The following is a 21,950-nucleotide window of genomic DNA, read 5'->3' on the forward strand; positions in this document are numbered from 1 at the left end:
TTTTTGCTCCTCACCACTGCTCTGCTGTGGCTGGACAGACACACTTCTGGGATTTGCCATTCTTTGACAAATAAAGTTCATAGAGCATTTCAGGTCAGCATAGCATTTAGCCCCCACATCTTCCCTCCTGATGAGCTGAAGGAAGCAGCCCTGCTCCTACCAAAGGCTCCCCTTGGGCCCTGGATCCTATGTCTCTCAGAGACTTCTATTCTGCAATTATCCCCAACCCTGTTCTGTGTAAACAAATTCCTCCCTCTCTCCTGGCCCTTTCTCACTGCATATGAGTTTTTTAAGTGAGGAGATAATAAATTAACTCTTTTCCTCTTCTTCTTCTAAAAATAGGGTCCCATTTCTCTTGTGTCAATTGAAAAACTTCTTGGAAAAGGTGACTCCACTTGTCTTTCCATTTATTCCCTCACTCACCCCGCTATGGCTTCTGCCTTCCTCTGTTTAGTCTAACTGCTCTTGTCAAGGTCATCAATGAGCTTCTTCCTGCAGGTCTCATGGCTATGCCTACGGTGAAGGACCATGTTTGCACTCGGAACTTATTGGACTTTTCAATCATATGCAACACATCTCTCATCACTCTCTGCTTTGTGAAATCTTTTTAAGTGGTAACTGCCATTACTTAACATACCCCTGGTTTTCCTTCTCACTGACTGCCTTCATCAGACTTTTTTTTTTTAATATTTTATTTATTTATTTGACAGAGACAGCCAGCGAGAGAGGGAACACAAGCAGGGGGAGTGGGAGAGGAAGAAGCAGGCTCCTAGCGGAGGAGCCTGATGTGGGGCTCGATTCCAGAACGCCGGGATCACGCCCTGAGCCGAAGGCAGACGCTTAATGACTGCACCACCCAGGCGCCCCTTTCATCAGACTTTTTTAAATCTTGTTGTCCTCCGATTATCTGACTTCTAAATGTTAGCACACACCAGACATCAGTCTTGATTCCTCTTTTTGTCTCTCAGCACACTTTCCCTGATTGAGCTCATCTCGTCCCTAATCACCATCTCTATGTTACAACAATCAAATTTTTATCTCCAGTGCTGAATCCTCCCTGACGTTCAGACTTATATGTCAAACTGCCTACTTGGCCCCTCCACCTGATGTCTCCGGAACTTCTCAAATACACCATGAACATGATTGCGGTGCCTGGGTGGCTCAGTCCATTTCGGCTCAGGTCATGATCTTGGGGTCGTGAGATCAAGTCCCGCATCGGGCTCTGTGCTGGGAGTAGAGCCTGCTTAAAACTGTCTCTCCATTTCTCTCTGCCCCTCCCCACTTGCACACTCTGTACAAAAAAAGGGGGGGGCGCCTGGGTGGCACAGCGGTTAAGCGTCTGCCTTCGGCTCAGGGTGTGATCCCGGCGTTATGGGATCGAGCCCCACGTCAGGCTCCTCCACTATGAGCCTGCTTCTTCCTCTCCCACTCCCCCTGCTTGTGTTCCCTCTCTCGCTGGCTGTCTCTATGTCTGTTGAATAAATAAATAAAATCTTTTTAAAAAAAAAAAAGAAAGAGAGAGAGAGAGAGAGAAAGAAAGAAAGAAAGAGAAGAAAGAAAGAAAGAAAGGAAGGAAGAAAGAAAGAAAGAAAGAAAGAAAGAAAGAAAGAAAGAAAGAAAGAAAGAAAGAAAGAAAGAAAGAAAAATTCAAATACACCATGATCAACACAGAACTGTTAATTTCCACCCTATATAGGTCTTTCTTCAGAGTCTTCCCTCATCCTAGAAAGTGGACTCACCTCCCAGGGATCAAGCTAGAAACCTGTGAGTCATTCTGGACTGATCCCTTCCAGCACCACCACATTCATTTTGCCAGCAAAGCCCGTTGCTTCTACCAACCAATTTTGTTCAGGTTGCCACCATCCTAGTTGAAACACATGAGCTCTCTCCTGGATGGCTGCCAGTGGTTTCTCTGATTCAGCTCTCGCCCCTCAGGCCATGCTCCACATGGCAGAGGGAACTGTTGACAAAGTAAATGAGAACATCTCACTTCTCCCCTACAAGCCCTCTTTAGCTTCCAAGTAGATGTAAACCGGAAGGAAATCCATTTCCTTAGCTTGGTCTGCTAGGCCTTATGAAGTCTGACCTCTGTTCCACCCCTCTGCTCTCATCTCCTGTCTTCCTATCCTTAACTCCCAGTGCTCCAGCCACATCGAACTTTCCCAGAATTTTCCAGCTTCCCAGCCTTGCACTTATTCTGCCTGTACGATTTTCCCCTAAGATTTTCCCCTGCTGGGCTCCTTCTCATCCTTCAAATCGACCTAGAGTAGATTCCCTCAATCCAACCCCTTCACTCTTACCACGTGATTGTCTTGATCTTCTCCTTAGCCCTTGCCATTCGGTATTTATTTTACATAAGCTTATTTATGAGGAGTATGCAGTGCATGACGGCAGAAACCTTGTCCGTCTCTTCCGTCCAAGTGCTCCCAGTAGCCCCCAGTAGCCCCTGCTGGATAATACAAACTCGACCAACACGTCAACAAATCAATGAATGACTCAATGTAACGGATTCACCTTTCTCCTTATTCTATCTATCCTCTGGTTGAGTAATTGGAAGTGATTTCCCGCCCTCTCCCCAAAGATGTTCCAGTGGAGTTACATCTTTGGGTGCTCCAAGGTCCCTGAACCTAAAGGGTTGGCAGTCTGAAGTCATTGTATAGATTGTGTCGATCACAAAACAGTTGTTTTCTCTCATCAGTGGTTTTGCTTTCTGCTGTTCGGGTTAACCTGCAATCAAGCACCTTCCAGAAGCAGATGACTCTCCTTCTGATGTATCTTCAGAAGGTCAATAGTAGCCTAATGCTACATGACAAGAGCTGGGTTCTTCACCTCACTTCAACTCATCGGGTAGGCATTTCATCATCTCGCATCATCACAAGAAGCGTGGGTACAGTCCAGTAGGATATTTTGGGAGAGAGAGAGAGAGACCACATTTATGTAACTTCTGTTATATTGTTATAATTGTTTGTTTTGGTTTTTGGTGCTTTTTTTAAAGATTCATTTATTCATTTCAGAGAGAGAGCACGTGCAGGGAGGGGCAGAGGGAGATGGAGAGAGAAACTTAAGCAGACTCTACACTGAGCGTGGAGCCCCCTGCAGGGCTTGATCTCACGACCCTAATATCGTGACCTGAGCCAAAACCAAGACTCAGAGGCTTAACTGACTGAGCCACTCACGTGCCCCTCATTGTTCTATTTTATTATTATTATTAATCTCTGTGTGAATACTGTGCCTAATTTAGAAGTTAAACTTTATCAAAGTACATATATATAGGAAGAAAACGGTACTTATCGAGTTCCATAGTGTCCATGGCTTCAAGCACCAACGGGCATCTTGGAATGTATTTGCTGTGGATAAGGGGGGACTACCGTACTTTTACTTGCAAGAAACAGTATGTCTGACAAACTGTTTACAAGTCAAACGTAACTAGAAGTCAGAAGAGGGTGGTGGCTGCAGCTCAATGATGTCCTCATTTTGGGTTGGTATCTCTCTGATTCTCTTACTCTTCCTTTCATGGTCCCCTGATGGCAGCTACATACAGTTCTAAGCATCGCACAACTGTATTCAGTGGCTGGAATCAAGGGCAGCACAAGGGAGAGACCTTTTTTCTGCTTCTGTTGCAATTATTGAAGAAGAGGAAAAATCTTCCAGAACCCCTGAGCAAACTTCTCCTGGCATGTCATGGGTCAGAAGGGGGCCACATGCCTACTCTTGGACTTGCAAGCAGGTATTGTGGTAGGAAGGAAGAAGGAGGGAATGGCTTCTGGTGGACAACAAAGAGCAAAGGCTATAAACTATTACAAGATGAGCCGAATGCAGCCTTTCCTCTCTGGCCTCGCTTCGTGAAGGCAGCAGATAGCAATTGCCTCAGTTTACACTTCATGATGCAGCTCGCAATCCTGGGATGCTTTTCAACACATGGGCATTGCAGTTGAAGCCAACAAGGAGGCTTCGGGCTTTTTCCACTCAGGTGATGTGTGGCCTTTCTATGTGGCCTCTGTGGCCACTTTATATTGTTGATTCTATCACCTCCATTAAAATTTAAACTCTAGCTGCGATGAAGTTAAGTGATTTCTCATAACCTCCTTTCTGGAGCTAAAACTTGGCAAAAATAGGATTTCTATAATTACTACGGCTTTAATGCCAGCATTTACTTTCACTGGCAGGATTTTCCCCAATTTAAGTTTATTAAAAAATTGGACTATCTCCTATTACATTTCTTTTCAGGAATAATCTCTCTCCAATCCTAACAGGCTACCCCCCCCAAAATTGTGCTATGGGGCTTTTACGCCTTAGAGAGTGAGGAAAAGAATATTTCGGTCTAAAACAAAAAACCTTATGGGATCTTTTTGCACATATTTTTTTATTTTTCCTTAGTCCTATCTAAATCCATTATCTACTTAAACCTCTATGTTTCTAAGTGAATTAGGGCCTTGGTCTTATCTTTTTTGGATACCATTTATTGACTCTTTACTGATCACTAGGTCCAAGACTAAGCACTTTCCATGTATTTATTTAATTTGATTCATACAATAATCCGATGAGACAGTGTGTCTTCACCATCCACCCTCCTCTGGACTTCTCAGCTTACAAAGGAAACTAAGGACCAGAGAGCGGAAGTGTCTGCTTGGAATCCTGTAACTTGTAACTACAGAGCAGGGACCCCATAGGAGGTCAGTTTATCAGACTCCAAAGGTTCTCAGTCACTTCAGTAGATCACCTTCTCTTGCAGGCATTTCTTATTCTTTGGGAAGCACACTTTCAGCGCCAGATACTGCTCAGGAATGTTTTCAAGGCCTTGATAAATACAAGCTATGCCCTTCCAGGTGATTTTACTGCCTGGAACAGAAGTAGAACACCTTCTTAATTAAGTGGAAGGGGAAGGCTTGGAAATGTGGCCACTGCTTCCCTCGAAGGCTACCCAGGTCCCTCACCCTTGTTGCATCTGATTAAAATGTCTGCTGGTGGGACAGGGGCTGCCACATGGCATGTTCTTTTCACTTACCTCTTCAGAATAAGCTTCTATCTGGAAACACTGTCAGTACTCAAGTAAACACAAATTCCTTGAACAGAGAGAGTTAATAGTCCTTGAGCTGGGGCGCCTGGGTGGCTCAGTCATTAAGCGTCTGCCTTAGACCCAGGGCATGATCCCAGGGTCATGGGATCAAGCCCCACATTGGGCTCCCTGCTCTGCTGGGAGCCTGCTTCTTCCTCTCCCACTCCCCCTGCTTGTGTTCCCTCTCTCACTAGCTGTCTCTCTCTCTGTCAAATAAATAAAATCTTAAAAAAAAAAAGTCCTTGAGCTGTCCAATGTTCGGGACTCCAGCATATGAAGTTGTGGCTATTTTCTTGGAATACTAATAGCCAATACTTTTATAATGCTTAGTATGTTATAAGCTCAGGTCTAAGTATTTGTTTTTGTTTCCTGTGGCTACTGTAACAAAATTACCACAAACAACACAAGTTTATTTGCTTATAGTTTGACAGGTCAGAAATCTGAGGTCAGTATCCCTGGGCTGAAGTTAGGGATGGTAGGATGTCAACAGGCCTGGGCTACCTCTGGAGATTCTAGAAGAATCTGTCCCTCGCTTCGTCCAGCTTTTGATGGCTGTTGGCATCCCTTGGTTTTTGGTCACATCACTTCAATCCCTGTCTACGTCAACGTATCACCTTCTTCTATGTCTGCATGTGGTCAGATTTCCCTCTGCCTCCTTTTTTTTTTTTTTTAAAGATTTTATTTATTTATTCAACAGAGATAGAGACAGCCAGCGAGAGAGGGAACACAAGCAGGGGGAGTGGGAGAGGAAGAAGCAGGCTCATAGCGGAGGAGCCTGATGTGGGGCTCGATCCCGGATCGCCGGGATCACGCCCTGAGCCGAAGGCAGACGCTTAACCGCTGTGCCACCCAGGCGCCCCCCCTCTGCCTCCTTCTTACATGGATACATATAATCACATTTAGGGTACATCTGGATAATCTCCCCATCTTAAGGTCCTTAACTTAGTCACATTTGCAAAGACCCTTTTTACCATGGAAGGTGACATGGATGGGTCCCAGGGATTAGGACCAGATAATGGAGCCATGACTCAGCCTACCGCAATATTTTATACATAGGACTCACTTAATCACATAGCCATTGAGGTAAGTATTGTGATTATCCCCATTTCTTGATGAAAGTGAGACACAGAGAGGTCATACAACTTATCCAAGATCAAATAGCCATGGAGTGGCAGTGTCTGGATTTGAACCCAGGCTTGTGACCTGAAAAACTAGCTGCCACTGTAATTAAATGAAAAAATAGTTTCTATAGAAGAATTCCCTAGGCTGAGTGTGTGAAGATCGAAGTCAAATGTAAAGAGGTTTCTCCTTTATAGGCAGTCCTCCCAGCTTATGGAATTTCCCCACTTTCTTCTCCTTGGCAGGACTCTTTGTTCTGTCATGTACTTTATCATTTCATACATACACAATCACTGTACGTGCAGGGCTTTTAGAGTAATGTGAGAAAAGTGTGCTGGATAAACTGTAGACTGAATGAATGGACTTTTAACCGATCCATCAAAAAGTACCATGTTTAAGTTGGCAGTAAGCAGTAAGAAAGCTGGATATTCCTTATTATTCTCCTTATTACTTTTTTTTTAAAGATTTTATTTATTTATTTGAGAGAGAGATAGTGAGAGAGCACAGGAGAAGGGGGGCAGGTAGAGGGAGAAGGGGACTCCCTGCTGAGCCGGGAGCCTGAAGCCAGCCTAGATCCCAGGACCCTGGGATCATGACCTGAGCCAAAGGCAGACGCCTACCCAACTGAGCCACCTAGGAGGCCCTCATCATTTTTAATTGTTAAGACAGATGCTTCTAGAACAACTCGCTAGACTCCTGTGCCCCCCAAATCCCAGCTTAAAGATTCTTCTACAACCCCTCTATTTCAGGACAGGGTTCTCTAGATGGGAAATCCTTTGGCATCAAACTTAGGCAATTTGTAACCTTTAGACTACAGAGCACTAAAGGCTCTGCCATTTGAAATCTTAAACTTACCCATCTCTGCTTCTTGCTCAGGTCAGGCTGTTTTAATCAAGTAGTCCATTTCTATATGCCTGTTCTGGAGACTCTTCCAGAAAGCTCTGTGTTTATCCTTTCCCGAGTCTACATTCTTTATAGTACCCTTTCAACTAGTTCATTTTTATTTTTCTCCCCCAGACACTCAGAGTTTCACGAAAATAATTTTCATCGTTCTTCATATCACTATACTCTTAGGGTCAGGTCACTTGTCCTGAAGTTTATTCCTTTCCATGTATATCTCATTCTCCCTTGACCAAACTAGCAGAACCAACATGCTCCTCAGTTTATAGCCTTAAGCTATCCCACCAGGGCTGGGACACCACATTACTCATCTACAGAATATTGGAAAGATGTATTCAAAAAATAACACCACATCAAATAATAAAAGTATTTTTAAAAATATTATATGTTGGCAGATGAAATAAGACAGTCCCTCATACACTTCTGGTGAGCATGTTAATTAATATAAGTTTTTTAAAAAGCAAGTTGCCATCATCTATCAAGAACCTTGAAATTATTCATTATCTTTGATCTATGAATTCTATTGTGTAAGTCGGTATAGGTTGAGATGCTATGGCTGAGAGACTCAAGCATGTAAATTGGTTTAAAGACAATAGAGGTTTATTTCTCACTCACGTGATAGCCCTAGTTGAGTGGCTTTCTTCAATAGTGATTCAGAGACCAAGCTCCTCCCTTCTAAGGCGTTGCCATCCCCCTGGTCTTCATCATCTGCATGTGGCAGAACTAAGAGAAGAGAGAGCATGGAGAAGACACATTCACTTCCAGTTTTAATGCAAAAGTGACAGACATCACTTCCCCTCACATCCACTGGTGAAACCCATCAGACAACCATAAGAGAGACCAAGAACACAGTCTAGCCTACATGCTCAGGAACAAAAGGAATTGATTTTTTGTTGAAGAACTAAGAATGTCTGCCACATCATGCTTTCCAAAGAAGCCAGCCTGAATATAATGCCAAAAGCAGAGTGTAGTGGGAGTATAGCCCCAAATACAGAGCATATACAAGCATCATGGACCTACAGGTTGATTCAAGTTTGAATGCTTGCTCTGGCCCTCAGAAGCTGGGCCCCTTGTGGAATTTAAAAGTTATCTCATTTTATAGTTTGGATAAATTCTTTCTCAAGGGGATTTGGTGAAGATTAAATGGGATATTGTATTCAAAGCACTTACTCAAGTATTTGTTCCACAGTAATCATTTAATAAATAGCTACCATTATTATAATTGCTATTTTAAAGTTTTATATACCAACATAGTTATGACAGTTACTCCTGTTGAACCAAAATAATCTAAATGTATCAGTGAGTTAACCACAGCACATGCATTCAATACAATAGACTACAGTTCTTTAGAAGTGGTGCAAAGTCTACAAAGTACAATACAAAATGTATACAAAATATAAGAATTTTAAAGCAGGAGACATTTTTAAGGAATATGAATTTAATTAGGTTAAAATACTCTGAGCTAGGTAAAAAATACAAAATGCAATGAAATTTTAATCCATGTTATCTATCTTTTCTTTTTTTTTTTGGTTTTGACTTTGTTTTTGAATTTTTAGTGACTTTTACTGTTTTCTTATTTTTGCTGTTTCTTATGTTAAGACTTCTTCAAAGTAATAAAATGCTATAGATGTATTTGAAATCCCTTTTACAATCCCTCCTGATATGCCTCTCTTCATCTGAGGGAAAATTTTTCTTGAGTTGGTGTATGTCCTTCCTGATCACGTATTTGATTCTGACCATGGACGTATGTTTACATAAAAATATATGATAATTTGGAATTTTTTAAATTGCATAAATGGAATCCATCTTTGATTTATCTTTTCATGTAATATTATGTGTCCAATATATTTCCACATTTAGTCTATAGATCCAGTTCATTTAAAGTTCCATAGTCTTTCATTGGATGAGTATAATACTATCTATTCATTCATTCACCATAAATAACTAAAGATTTCCAGTTTTGTGCTATCTCTAAGAAATATTGCAGTGAACATTCTTTTATATGCTCCCTGTGAACGTGTGTGCTCGATTCCCTAAGGTATACAATTAGAAGTGAAATTTATAGGTTAAAGTGTGCAATCATACTGAAATTTATTAAATATTGCCAAATTGGTTCGTAGCTATTTTATATTCTATTAGGAATATAAGAGGTTCCATTTTTCATACCTTTTCCTCAATTCTTTCTGACTTCTTTTTTTCCCCACTATGACATATTTAAGAATATGTCTCTGTGGCTTTAGTTTTCCTTTCACTGATGATTTATGAGGGTAAACATTTTTCATATTCTTCTTAGGCATTTAGATTTCAACTTTTACCTCAGTTTTTTTGCTATTTGCGATAATCCTTTACTTACTCATCTGTACGGTTCTCTATGTATATATTCTCAAAACTAAACCATTTTACGGTATAAGCACCCCAAATGTCACGGCCTATATTGTGGCGAGATGTATTGTTTCACAAACTTAAAAATCAAACTAGTGTTTGATAACTCTGGTGGAAAATTATATTTCTTTTCCAGTTGTTTTTATTGTGAATAACATATGTGGTTCACTAAAGGGATTTCTGGGGACAAATGCATATTCCACAGGGATCAAAGGAAGACAAGCCAGTGATCCTCTTGTAGTTCACCCTTCCCTGCAGCTAAAGACAACAGAGTCCAAACATTCTGCCAACTGTCAGGGGTTTTCATACTGCTCATCCAGGCTTAAATATCTGCTAATTTAGATAATGGCTACAGCCCATCAGCTAATAGTATTTACAACAAAAACATATGGCCAGTACTTGGAAGGCCAGTCATTAGCTAATGTGAGTCATTTCTAGATGATACAGAGATAATTTATATTGTCAGTATGAATTCCATTTGAGTAGTATGGCATTTACCAGAGTTGATGCTTCAAGAATAGACACTGGTGGCTACTTAATGTGTTGACTCTCGAGGGACTCTGAAAAAGACTACCTGTCCATCGCAATTTAAGGAGTATGGACTGAAAAAAAGCACTAAAGCTTGAGGGAGGTAGGGGAGCGATGAGAGAAAAAGCAAGAAAGAATCAGAAAAGAGTAGAAGGACAGAGACTGAGTGAGCTAAAGTCTACCTTAGACAGAATAGGTGCTAGATTATCTGTAGTAACAAATTGTCTCTAATGATGATGGCTTAACCAAATAAAATTTTTTCTTGCTTATGTTCATGTTCACTGTGGGTCAGAGAGGGCTCTGCCCAATATTCCTCAAGAGGTAGAAGCTTCTGTGATCATCAGAATTTCTTCCCAAAATTGATATACACCATTTCTGATCACACTTGACTGTCCACAGCAGATTCCATGCCTACCTATAACTTCAACAGGAATTGATATATCTTCCACGCCAGCCTGGAAGTAAAGGAATGGGGAACACTTGGTAAACAGCATATGACTAACAAAGACCACCATTTTGGTTATCAAACATTGGTTCAGGGGCACCTGGGTGGCTCAGTCGGTTAAGTATCTGCCTTCAGCTTGGGGAGTGATCCCAGGGTTCTGGGATCAAGTCCTGAGTCAGCCTTCCTGCTCCATCAGGAGCCTGCTTCTCCCTCTCCCTCTGCCCCCCACCCTCAGCTTGTGCTCTCTCTCTCTCTCAGATAAATAAAATCTTAAAAAAAAAAATGTTGGTTCAATCGGTTCAGTCGCTAGTCCCAAAAAGAGAACACATCTACCCTACTCCAAGAAAGACAACCCCAAAATCCCACTCAGTCATGGTATTATCAAACCCCAAGTTTGGCTGTCTATCACTCAAAAGGCCAATACTCAAGAAAAAGTTTTGATTGGAAAGGAATTTGAGCTTTACTTAGGCGGCCAGCCACCTGGGGAGAAGGCAGACTCTTGTCCAAGAGCCAACTCTGAGGTTTATGCCTGGTCCAGGAGTTCTGAAAGGGGTTTAGGGCAGTTAATCAGTGAAGGGAGTGCAGTGGTCTGCAACATTTCTTGATTATGTGCAGACTGGATGGTGCCAGCTGCAAATGTTATCTCAGCCCCCCGGGGTTCATGTGAGCAGGTCCAGTTCTTGGCTAAAGATGTGTAGGAATACTCTGTTCTTTCAGGAGGACAATATCTATAGATACACAAAGGCAGGTTAGTAAAATCATTTGCATGACCTGAAAAAAGAAAAACATTTTGCAAAAGTAAAGGCTAGGCTAATCAAAAAGCTGAGGCAGCTTCAAACAGACTTGCTGGCCTCTGTAGCCTGGGAAAGTTTTGGTCCTTCACTCCTCAAGGTCAGTGGCCTGTCTGCTACTGATCAAGGGACTTAGGTCAGCAAGGAAGGACCATGTTAACTTGAAGCAAGTTACCCCTGCAGACTGGTTAGAGTGCTGTTATAATGGCATTAAGCTCAACATCTTGGAAGGGGAACCCTTACACTGTTGGTGGGAATGCAAGCTGGTGCAGTCACTCTGGAAGATGGTATGGATGGTCCTCAGAAAGTTAAATATAGAGCTACCCTACGACCCAGCTACTGCACTACTAGGTATTTACCCAAAGGATACAAACATGGTGATTGGAAGGGGCACCTGCACCCCAATGTTTATAGCAGCAATGTCCACAATAGCCAAACTATGCAGAGCCCAGATGTCCATAGACACATGAATGGATAAAGAAGACATGGTATACATATACAGTGGAATATTACGCAGCCATCAGAAAGGATGAAATCTTGCCATTTGCGATGACGTGGGTAGAACTATAGGGTATTATGCTAATAGTAAGTCAGAGAAAGACAAATACCATATGATTTCAATCATATGTGGAATTTAAGAAACAAAACAGGTGAACATAGGAGAAGGGAAGGAGAAGTAAAATAAGATGAAACCAGAGAGGGAAACAAACCATAAGAGCCTCTTAACTATAGGAAACAAACTGAGGGTTGCTGGAGCGGGGGGGGGGGGGTAACTGGGGGATAGGAATTAAGGAGGGCACTTGATGGAATGAGCACTGGGTGTTATATGCAACTGATGAATCACTAAATTCTACTTCTGAAACTAATAACACACTATACGTTAACTGAATTGAAGTTAAATTTTAAAAAGAAAGCTCAACATCTTGGACCTTTGTATTATATTCTTTGTATCTACCACAAGTTTGGACGTGACTACTCTTGAAATGGAGAACTATCAATGAAAGAACCAGTAAACCCCTTCCAACACACAGACACACACAGGCCTCATACATTAGTACAACAGAAACAGGTAATTATGCTAGGGCTGGAAGCAATAAAAGTCCGGTTCAAACAGTGAAGAACTACGGAAAATTGCTAGTTTAGCGTGCTTCCTGTGAATCTTACCAACAAGCAGGATCAGGAGGCTGTCTGGCATTTCTTCCACCCAGAGCTAGGTTTAGGGTCATACGTGGAAGAGACAGATACAATGAGCTTCCACTACTCTACTTGGCCAAATTAATACGATAAAATAAAACCATCAGCATGTACAAAGATGGATAGACACAGGTTTGGGACACAGTTTACTTTTACCCCAGGCTTGTCTGTCAGCGTCTGGACGTGCAAAATTAAATTCCCTTGTGGGTGATTGAATTTAAACTCCAGGACTCCTTTAGCAAATGCATTTCTCTTCTATTTCCACCTCACTTTCTTCCCGTCCATGTAGTCTGCAGCCCCTGAGCTCATTTAGACTGGAGTCTAATATCCGTGCTTCTAGCATCTGGTCTGTTTGGTCCCAACTGAGTTCTACACTTCCAAAGATAGAGCTATAAAAAGCAAAAGGATATTTTTAATAAGGATGGAAAACTTTCATATTACAGATGTTTCAGTAGCTGACAGGACAATTGGTTGAAAAGTAAATTCAAAATGAGAGCATATGGGGGTATTTTTGCAGGGGAGGGGGTGGCTATTTTTTAATATGTAGAGGATATTTCCAGAGGGATAACACCCTGAGTTAATAACGTGGGGAGAAGTGCAGAATGCCACACACCAAAGGGAATAAGCAATTGGAAAAAAAAAAAAAAGCCTGGGGAACTTTTAATAGAAGTCAGTCGAGGAAGCTCACCCTTTGTGTCCAAGCGTGACCTGAGCACTAGCAGCAGGGGGTATCATCTGGGAAGTTGTTAGAAAGGCAGAATCATGGGTCCTGAATCTTACAGCATCAGAGCGTGCCTCTTAACTGTATCATTTGGTGATTCTATCTGTGTTAATGTTGGTAGTCATCAAGATTTTAATTATTAAGAGTTATTTTAAAATAGCAAGGTATGATGGCTTATATATTCTTGCATTCAGAAAGCAGGACCTAACACAGTTACCAAAGCTAACGCAACCCAACTAGTTGGTTATTACTAACTATTACTAAAATCAAATCACGGGGCACCTGGCTGGCTCAGTCAGAAGAGCATGTGACTTTTGATCCATGGGTTGTGAGTTTGAACCCTATGTTGGGTATTTATTTAAATAAATAAATAAAAACTTAAAAATAAAATCACCTCTTCTGTAGTGAAAACATTTCTTCCTCTGTGTAGACTGTTCTTGCTAAGATAAACTTTATGTGGATGACAAAGCAATAAATACAAAATTTCAAAGAGGAATTTGAAGTAGAGGAATGCCTCATCATTTATGCATTTATATATTCCTGTATGTGTGATGGACACATGCAGAAATCATGTACACAAATATATAAAATGTAATATAAATTAAAACTGTAAACTTTGTCATGTAAATGTCTTCATATAATAAAGGATACTTAGTCACAGAGAAGTTAAATGTATCCGACATCACAAAACTTTAAGGTGGCAGAATATGGAATAGAATCTAGTTCTCCTGAACCTAATATTACATTGTATCTAATAATTTTGATGTTTAAATACATTTATTAACTACAGTATTTCATGATGAGCTTCAAGCAGGAATCAAATTACAGCTTGAAATCTATGAATTTTATGTTCATGTTTTTCTGGAATTTTAAATAAGTGAAATGTCTGTCTCACAGTTGAAAATATTTTTCATATATTATAATTTCATTTTTTTAATGTTTCTGTTATTTAATTACTATGGACTTTGCTACTTTCAAAATAAGATGGACTAAATTTAATTTAAACGTCAAGTCTTTTCCTCAGAAATGTTAATCTCACTAAAGGCTATCACAAAGTTTCAAATATGAAAGCTTTTCTAATACTTAATTCATTTTAATCTATCCAATTTTTGTAATGGAAACCATAAAACATATTAAGTAATAGAGACTAATTTATTGGGTATTTTCCATGTGTCCTGCACTTATGCCACATTTGTGCCAATAAAACTTCCTTCTCTTTAAAATATTGATATATATTAGTTCCAACTTTTATTATATGTAAATGATACTTTATATCTATACTTCAAAAATAATGTAGAAAATCAAAACATTTATGTTACAATGAAATAATCCAAAATTGCATGTACGTCATGATTTTATCATAAAAATATTCATGCATATAAACAGTGAAATGCAGAAATAAGTTTATTTTCTAACATAGCGTTTTAGATTTTTGCTACTCTAGGCATTTACATAATATATTATTTCAATAAAAACTGAGTGCTCTGTGTATGTATGTTTCTCAAATGAGAAAACAAATGTTTTCTCATACTGTGGCTTAAATTTTTATCTTCTTAATGATCAGTTTAGAGAAACATAGGTCTTAATCTCATTGAATTAGAGACATTAATCTTCTTTATAGTTAGTGTTTGGTTCTCCTTAAATTTTTACGTGTCACAAGTTCATATTCTCTCATCTTCTGAAAACATCATAGTTTTTATTTTCACATTTAAATTTGCAAATGATTTTGTAATTGGTTTTTGTTTGTGGCAGGATGTTGAAAGAAGTTTCATTACTTTCCCATGTGGATATCCAGTTTTCACAACAAAGTATTTGGAAATCATTGTCATTTCCCCCACCACTCTCCAGGGCTACTTTTCCACAAGTCAAATGACCACATGGACACGGGTGTGTTTTCCGGTTCCCAGTTCTGGTCCTTGTTTTATTTCTTTACCTTTGTGATACCATGATAATATCTTAATTATTTTAGCTATAGAATAAATCTTTAATACAGATTTTATTTACTTAATAGTTAGAAGAATATTCAGATTTACAACCTCCTTTTTTATCAGTTTGATTGAGTTGTTTTTTTTCCAAAAGACCTAACATCCATTTAAGTCCCAGAAGGAAAAAAGAGAAACAAAGAATGAGAGAGAACGCATATTTGAAGTGGTAACAACTAAGAATTTCCCGAAACTGATTAAAGACTTCAGTTCATAGATTTGAGAAGACCAAATTCAGATCAAGATAAAATTTAAGTTAGAGGCAAATAAGTGAGAAAATGGTTAAAGAATTCACAGAAGTGGAAAATCGAACAACAAAGAAGCAAATTATATAAAAAGGTTTTAACTCACACACTGTGGATATTAGTTACAAATTACACCACATGTAAATACAGTAAGTGCTAGGATCGGGCTGTTTCAGAAGCTCTCAGATGCTTCAAGCTATGGCGTCTTCAGGAGCCAACTCATTCCTAGTCCACCCTGACTCCTGCAGTGCCATCCTTTGAGCCCTCATCTAAAGCCTGTAGGTATGGAAGGGTCCCCACCACTGGTGTCTCCCCTATCCCCCAAACTCTTTCAATAGTGGGGATGAGCTTCCCTGACACCACTGCTAGGTTAACCAAAGACCCTTGGGCCAAAGCAGCCCTGAATGGATTTGACATTTCTCTGCTTTTCAGTCAAGGCTCAATTGTCTGCATTTCTGTCTTCTCATCCAGTGACGTTTTACTACCTTGTTAGGATCCTGATAACTTCAAGTAAATTTTTTTGTGACATATTTGATGCAAGTTTTCTATTTCTCAGTGGGAAAAGTGGTCTTAATTACCTAGTTTGCCACTACCAGTAAAGATAATTCCACTCTTATTATGACTTTTTTACATGCAGAGGGGCTGTCGTTTCACCTTTCTAATCTAGTTTAAATGGTCTCTTCATGGGGCGCCTGGGTGGCACAGCGGTTAAGCGTCTGCCTTTGGCTCAGGGCGTGATCCCGGCGTTATGGGATCGAGCCCCACATCAGGCTCTTCCACTATGAGCCTGCTTCTTCCTCTCCCACTCCCCCTGCTTGTGTTCCCTCTCTCGCTGGCTGTCTCTATCTCTGTCGAATAAATAAATAAAATATTAAAAAAAAAAATAAATGGTCTCTTCATTTCTTTTTTAAAAAAAATTTATTTATTTATTTATTACAGAGAGAACATGAGTGAGAAAGCATGAGTGGGGAGAAGAAGAAGGAGAAGCCTACTCCCTGTTGAGCAGGGAGCCCGATGCGGGGCTCCATCCCAGGACCCTGGGATCACAACCGGAGCTGAAGGCAGACACTTAACCGACTGAGCCATCCAGATGCCCCTCTTCATTTCTTAAACTTATGAAAAATAAGGGTTTTAATATAAACAGCATAAAATCTCATTAAAAGTCAGAAATCTCGGAGTTTAATCATTAAATTGTATTTCATATTTATAGGTTAAGGGTTTAACAGATTAATTGTATGCATTGCCCTAGTACCCAATTCCATCAGATTCAAATAGATCTAAGTTTCATGCAAGCATATTTAACATCAACTTTCTTCAGCTTAGCTAATTCTAGGGAAAAACATAGTAATAATAGATATAATATTACAGACATGGGGCAAGTGATCTTCCAATATTTATAATCTGGAAGACACTCGAGAGACCGGGGCACCAGGAACTAAAAGGAAGGACAGAAATACAGGGGAATATGTGCAGAAGACAAATTCCATTTTTCTAGGACCTACTACAGCTCTCTGGAGCAGCTCTAGAAGAACTGATAGTTTATCTAGCATGTAAACAACGTCGAATCGGGGGTTCATGTGAGTATTTCTCCCATCTCATTTTCATAGCTTTATGCTTGCTTATGCTCGATAACGAAAACAATGCCAGATGGTATGGCCAGTTAACAGGCTCTAAGAGACAGCCACCAGAACTTAAACGGCAATTAGTCTTAAATAACTCAATTCAGTTGCTTTTCTTACTGTGAATGGTAAATGTGCAGTCAATTGGCCGGAGATAGACAGACTTACTTTAGTACTTCAAGCTTTGTTTAATGCAGTTCTGTTCAGAAACTGTTTCTGGGACTAGGGAAGATTTCTTGGTAAAGACAAGGACCCTGATGACTGTCGAATAGTGAGTATGAATTACCAAGGTTGAGAAGGGTATGGGGGAAGGGTAACTAGCACAGGGATATAGTTAAGAGATGTATTTTTAAACCTTATCATGGGAGAAGCAAAGGAGTAATTTTTGCCTCTAATCAGACAAAAGTTTCTGATCTGACTCACTGGGTCAATGGATAATGGTGCAGTTTACTGTGATCAGAAATACAGCAGGTTGAAATTCTAAGACGCATCAAATTTAAGAAATTGGATTAAAAACAGGGGCAAAGGACTTTGAGATGAAACGGAAGAGAACCCAGAGAAAACAATATCCTAGAAATCAAGAGATTTAAGAGTTTTAAAAGGAAATAAACACCCAAAGATATCAAATGAAGCCCATGAGTCTAAGCAAAAATAGCAAAAAGCCATTGGATTTAACAATAGGTTGATTATTAAGGACATTTAGAGAGCAAATTGACATCATTATGGCATCAAAAATAAGATTGCAGGGGGCGCCTGGATCGCTCAGTCGGTTAAGCATCAGACTCTTGGTTTCAGCTTAGGTCAAGATCTCAGGGTCTGAGATCCAGCCCCACACCACCGCCCCCGCCCCCTGCTCAGTGGGGAGTCTGCTTGAGGTTCTTTTCGTCTCCCTCTGCCTCTCCCCCACTTGTGCTCACTTGCATGCATTCTGTCTCTCTCTAAAATAAATGAACAAATCTTTAAATAAATAAGATTTCAGTGAGTTAAGATGCAAAGGAAGTAAGAAAGTAGAAATAACTAAGGCATAGTAGAGTTTCAAGAACTTTGTCTACATTGTGATGGAATGGTATCTATGAAGGGGTTCAAGTTTGAGGGGAGGGCTCTCTCTCTCTCTTTTTTTTTTCCCCTCCAGCAAGAGTAAATGGAAAGATCAGAAAGACCTAGGGGACTAGTAGGATAAATAGAGGAGCAAAAGCACACAAATGATGGTGAAAAAAATAAGTGAGAAAGAGAAGTCTTGATGGAAAGTAGTGGTAAGTGGTTGGTCATAAAACAGAAGGACATTTTGAACCGCTGAGGGTAAGCCAAGTTGCTTAATGAAGATACAGATGTGAATGTGTCTAGAGAAGCTCAGTTGTGTAGATGATGCATGATCAGACCTTAAACTATGCAAGATACATTGATTAAGCTCCACTCTGAAAACTCAGTTGAAGCCGATTTTTAATACAAAGGATGTAATTAAGAGAAATAAGACAATTTGTAATCGTCATCCACATAATAAGGACTTTAAGTAAGATAAATGATATTGTGAACAAATCCAACAAGAATATTTTAATTAAAAATCTTGCATTCAAGACTGAGCTTGAATGACAATTATGGGATGGAAGGGAATTGCTGGTGTTCCATAAAGGCTATGTTCTCAGCAGTAAGGCTGCCCTTGAGCTTCAAGGACATTCAGTCCATCAACCAAAGAAAATGCCAGTGGTCAGGACAGGGTGAGTATCTGGGATGGCAGAAGTCAAAGGGGAGGACAGGCCTAAAAATATGATGGAAAATAAGAGCTGAGGAACGAGTTTTTGAAGCATTCACCACAATTCATTGCACCTGGTAATCTATTTATATCGGCCTCTGGGATTTAGCTAGAACTCATACATCCCTGTTTGCCTGGTTTACATCTGTTGTCACAGCATCGTTCCCTACTTAACATTTGTCATGGGGGGAGCCTAGATGTAGGCCAACTGGTTGAACATTAAAACTACGAAAGGTCATGCAGAAGTTAAGTGAATATGTCAAGTTAGGAGGGGTAAGAAATTTTTAAATTAGATTGCTGTGACCATTGGTGTTTGCCCAAAGCCACTCCCAGCCAACGCATTTTGCTTTAATCTAATTTGACCTTGATATGCTTGATTTTTATAAGCTTAGCTGTCCAAACTGCAGGAGATTAGCTAAGGCTGAACTACTGACCTGATGATAAAGATCTAATCACAGGAAAAATGCCCAAGAGGCTCATAAACCCCTCGAGGCTTTCTCACTGAATCCCAGGGCTTTTTAGCCACCTAAGAGCTAGCTACCTAAAAAGAAATAGTTATTTGTGGCCACAAGTGGTAAGTAAGGGATTGTGTTCATATTATCTTTTAAGGAGAGAAAAGGGGGGAACAATCAAAGTAATATCTCCTTGTCCCATTAACTTGCTTTGCCTTTCCTCCTTCCCCTCCTCATGATGGAAAACTAACCCATGATTTAAAAATTGTTTCTTGAATACAAAATCAATGCAAGCCACTCTGTAGGCAGATAAGGGATTTTGTACTTCAGGACAGGATTTTCCAGTTTTGGCATTAAAAATGCCTACAAGGCTCATTAAAACACAGGTGGCTGGGCCCTGGCCCCAGAGTTTCAGTAAGGTTGGTACTGAGGGGGAGAATGGAGTGGAGCTAGGGGATTATAGTTCTAACAAGCCCCCAGGTGATGTGGTCCCAGACCATAGCTGAGAGCCCCTGCCTACCTGTAGGTAGCTGCTCAAAATACCCTCTTCTTAGTGTGGTTCTTAAGAAACCCTTCCCCATCATACTGCTGCTCCGATTCAGTGAAAATTCCGGCCTGCACCGGAATCCCAGGTCACTCCTGATTAGTCAGATGCCTGGAGAGGCGCTTTCTGACCCTCAGGGGCTCACGTGAGAATGAAGTGAGAACATATTAAGTTCGGTGGCTACCAAAGTGAAAGGCCTGCTCACAAATCCAAAATTACCCTGGTTACCAACGCAAAGCCGACGGGAGCCAAAGAACGAGGTTAAATGAACACATTCCCCATTTGTAGAGTGTTCTCAGCGCGGACGCCTGATCAGGGTGGAAATCGCTCAGAATTAGTAGTCACTCATCAATTTCTTTCATATCTTCATACGATTGCAATCTTAATGACAGTGGGCAATTTCACAGTTTACTTCGTAAAATTAGGCCAACAGTAAATCATTGTAGTGCTTCTTAAAGTTTTTTAGGTCCTGAAGTTACTTGGAGAAACTGAGGAAAGCTATGGATATTTTCCCCAAGTAAATATACCCAATTTGTTGGGGGGGGGGGCAGTTCAATGCCTCCTGAGAGATCTATATCCTCCAGATTCAGAGCCTCCTGCTCTGAGGGTTTCAGGTTGATCCCCTCCTGCTGAACAAGCTGTCTCACAACCCTAGGATACGAAAGGCCACTTCCGGGAGGATTTCAGAGTCAGGAGGGGCTAGGCCCCCACAGACACAGTCTGTGTCTTTACCTCAATCTTCTTTTGTGCAAGAACTGTATTCATTTTAGCTGTTGTGAAAAATTACCACAAACTCGGCAGCTTTAAAACAACACAAACTTACTCTCTTCCAGCTCCGGTGGTGAGGAGTTCTAACATCAGAGTGTCGGCAAAGTTGCATTCCTTTGGAGGCTCTGGGACAGAGAATCTGTTTTCTTGCCTTTGTCAGCTTCAAGAGGCCACTTGGATTCTCTCGCCGGGGGCACCTGCCTCTGTCCTCAAAGCCAGGAGCCTAGCTTCCTCAGATCTCTCTGTTTTCATCTTCATATCTCCAGGCCTTCATTCCAAGGCCCCTCCTTTCCTCTATCCCTTTGTACGGCCTCTGTGATTATACTGGGCCCACCTGAATCATGGTGACGGATGCTCGTCCCATCTCAATATCTTTAACTTGATTTCCATAAAGTCCCTTTTGTTAAGGAAACACATTCACAGGTTCTGGGAGTTAGAACATAGATCCTAGGGTGTGTGTGTGGGAGACACTCTTCTGTCTACCGGAGCATATCCCTCCAGTACATTCTAGCTCTTGGTTGATTATCATTATTTTCAACATCAGTCAAGTAAAATTAATAATAACCGTGGATTTCAGTTAAGCATTTTGAACTTACTACTAGTAAGGAAGTGGGTAGGACTCCAATGGCCACTCCATGGATTGTAGAAAACTTTTAAACTTAGATATTTATATACACAAATTAATAATGTTGCTTCTAGTTTTCTAGAACTTAAGCATCGTGGAAACATGGTCAAAAGACTCTATTTTGAGACCAACTGAAAAAAAAAATAGAAAAAGAACAAATTAGCTTATATTAAAACACATGATGTAATCAATCAAAAATTCCTGTGTCAAGTATAGAAAACCATGGAATGCAGTAAGAAAGACATGATTTCACTGAAACATTGTCAAAAATAAAGTGTTTTAGTTGACTCCACGTTCAATATGGGTTTTCAAGATAAAGTGATCTTAAGCTGAATTAACAGCAGTATAATATTTAGAAAAGGAGATAATCATTCATTCAAAAAAAGTTGCTTTTAAAGCATCTATGTGGCAGAGACAGTTCTAGACAATGCACGTAACATCCACTTTGTACCGTTACTATGTCCTTGTTTTTAAAAATCTTAGGCTCAGGAAACCTGGGTTAAAAAAAAAATCAAAATTCAGTTACAAGAAAAGGCCTAACTTTTAAACTCAATAAAATATTGGTATAACAAACTTGTTTCTGAATTATTATATCTGTTCATGCAGTTTTATTAGCAAAAGTGTATTTAAAACTGTTTTTTTTTTTTTAATTATCCGTTGCATCATGCATATTACAGTGTTACACCATCTGCTTTCCAAAATGTTCGGTTCAACATCACCGTCTGCTGAAGGGGGTGGAGATTGAGAGCACCCCTTGACGAGCGAGGAGCGATACACAGACTTGCTGAATCACTCTGTTGTACACCTGAAACTAACACTTTCTGTTAAC

The 21,950-nt window shown here is 40.3% G+C and overlaps 1 protein-coding gene across 7 annotated transcripts in view; it reads right to left on the reverse strand.

Moving 5' to 3' along the window:
* Positions 1–5,697: 5,697 nt before the first annotated feature.
* SLC27A6 (solute carrier family 27 member 6) overlaps positions 5,698–21,950 on the reverse strand; it is an 89,921-nt gene continuing 73,668 nt past the window's right edge. For 4 of the 7 annotated variants that reach the window (XM_087862330.1, XM_087862331.1, XM_087862328.1 and 1 more), the window contains one exon: positions 5,698–21,252. The gene's annotated coding sequence lies outside the window, so the exon portion shown is untranslated. The remainder of the gene's footprint in view (positions 21,253–21,950) is intronic. The other 3 variants (XM_087862332.1, XM_087862327.1, XM_087862329.1) reach the window with 3 other exon arrangements.

The sequence above is a fragment of the Ursus americanus genome, chromosome 5 (genome assembly GCF_024610735.1).
Source record: "Ursus americanus isolate L20-20 chromosome 5, mUrsAme1.1.p, whole genome shotgun sequence".
Lineage (NCBI taxonomy): Eukaryota > Metazoa > Chordata > Mammalia > Carnivora > Ursidae > Ursus > Ursus americanus.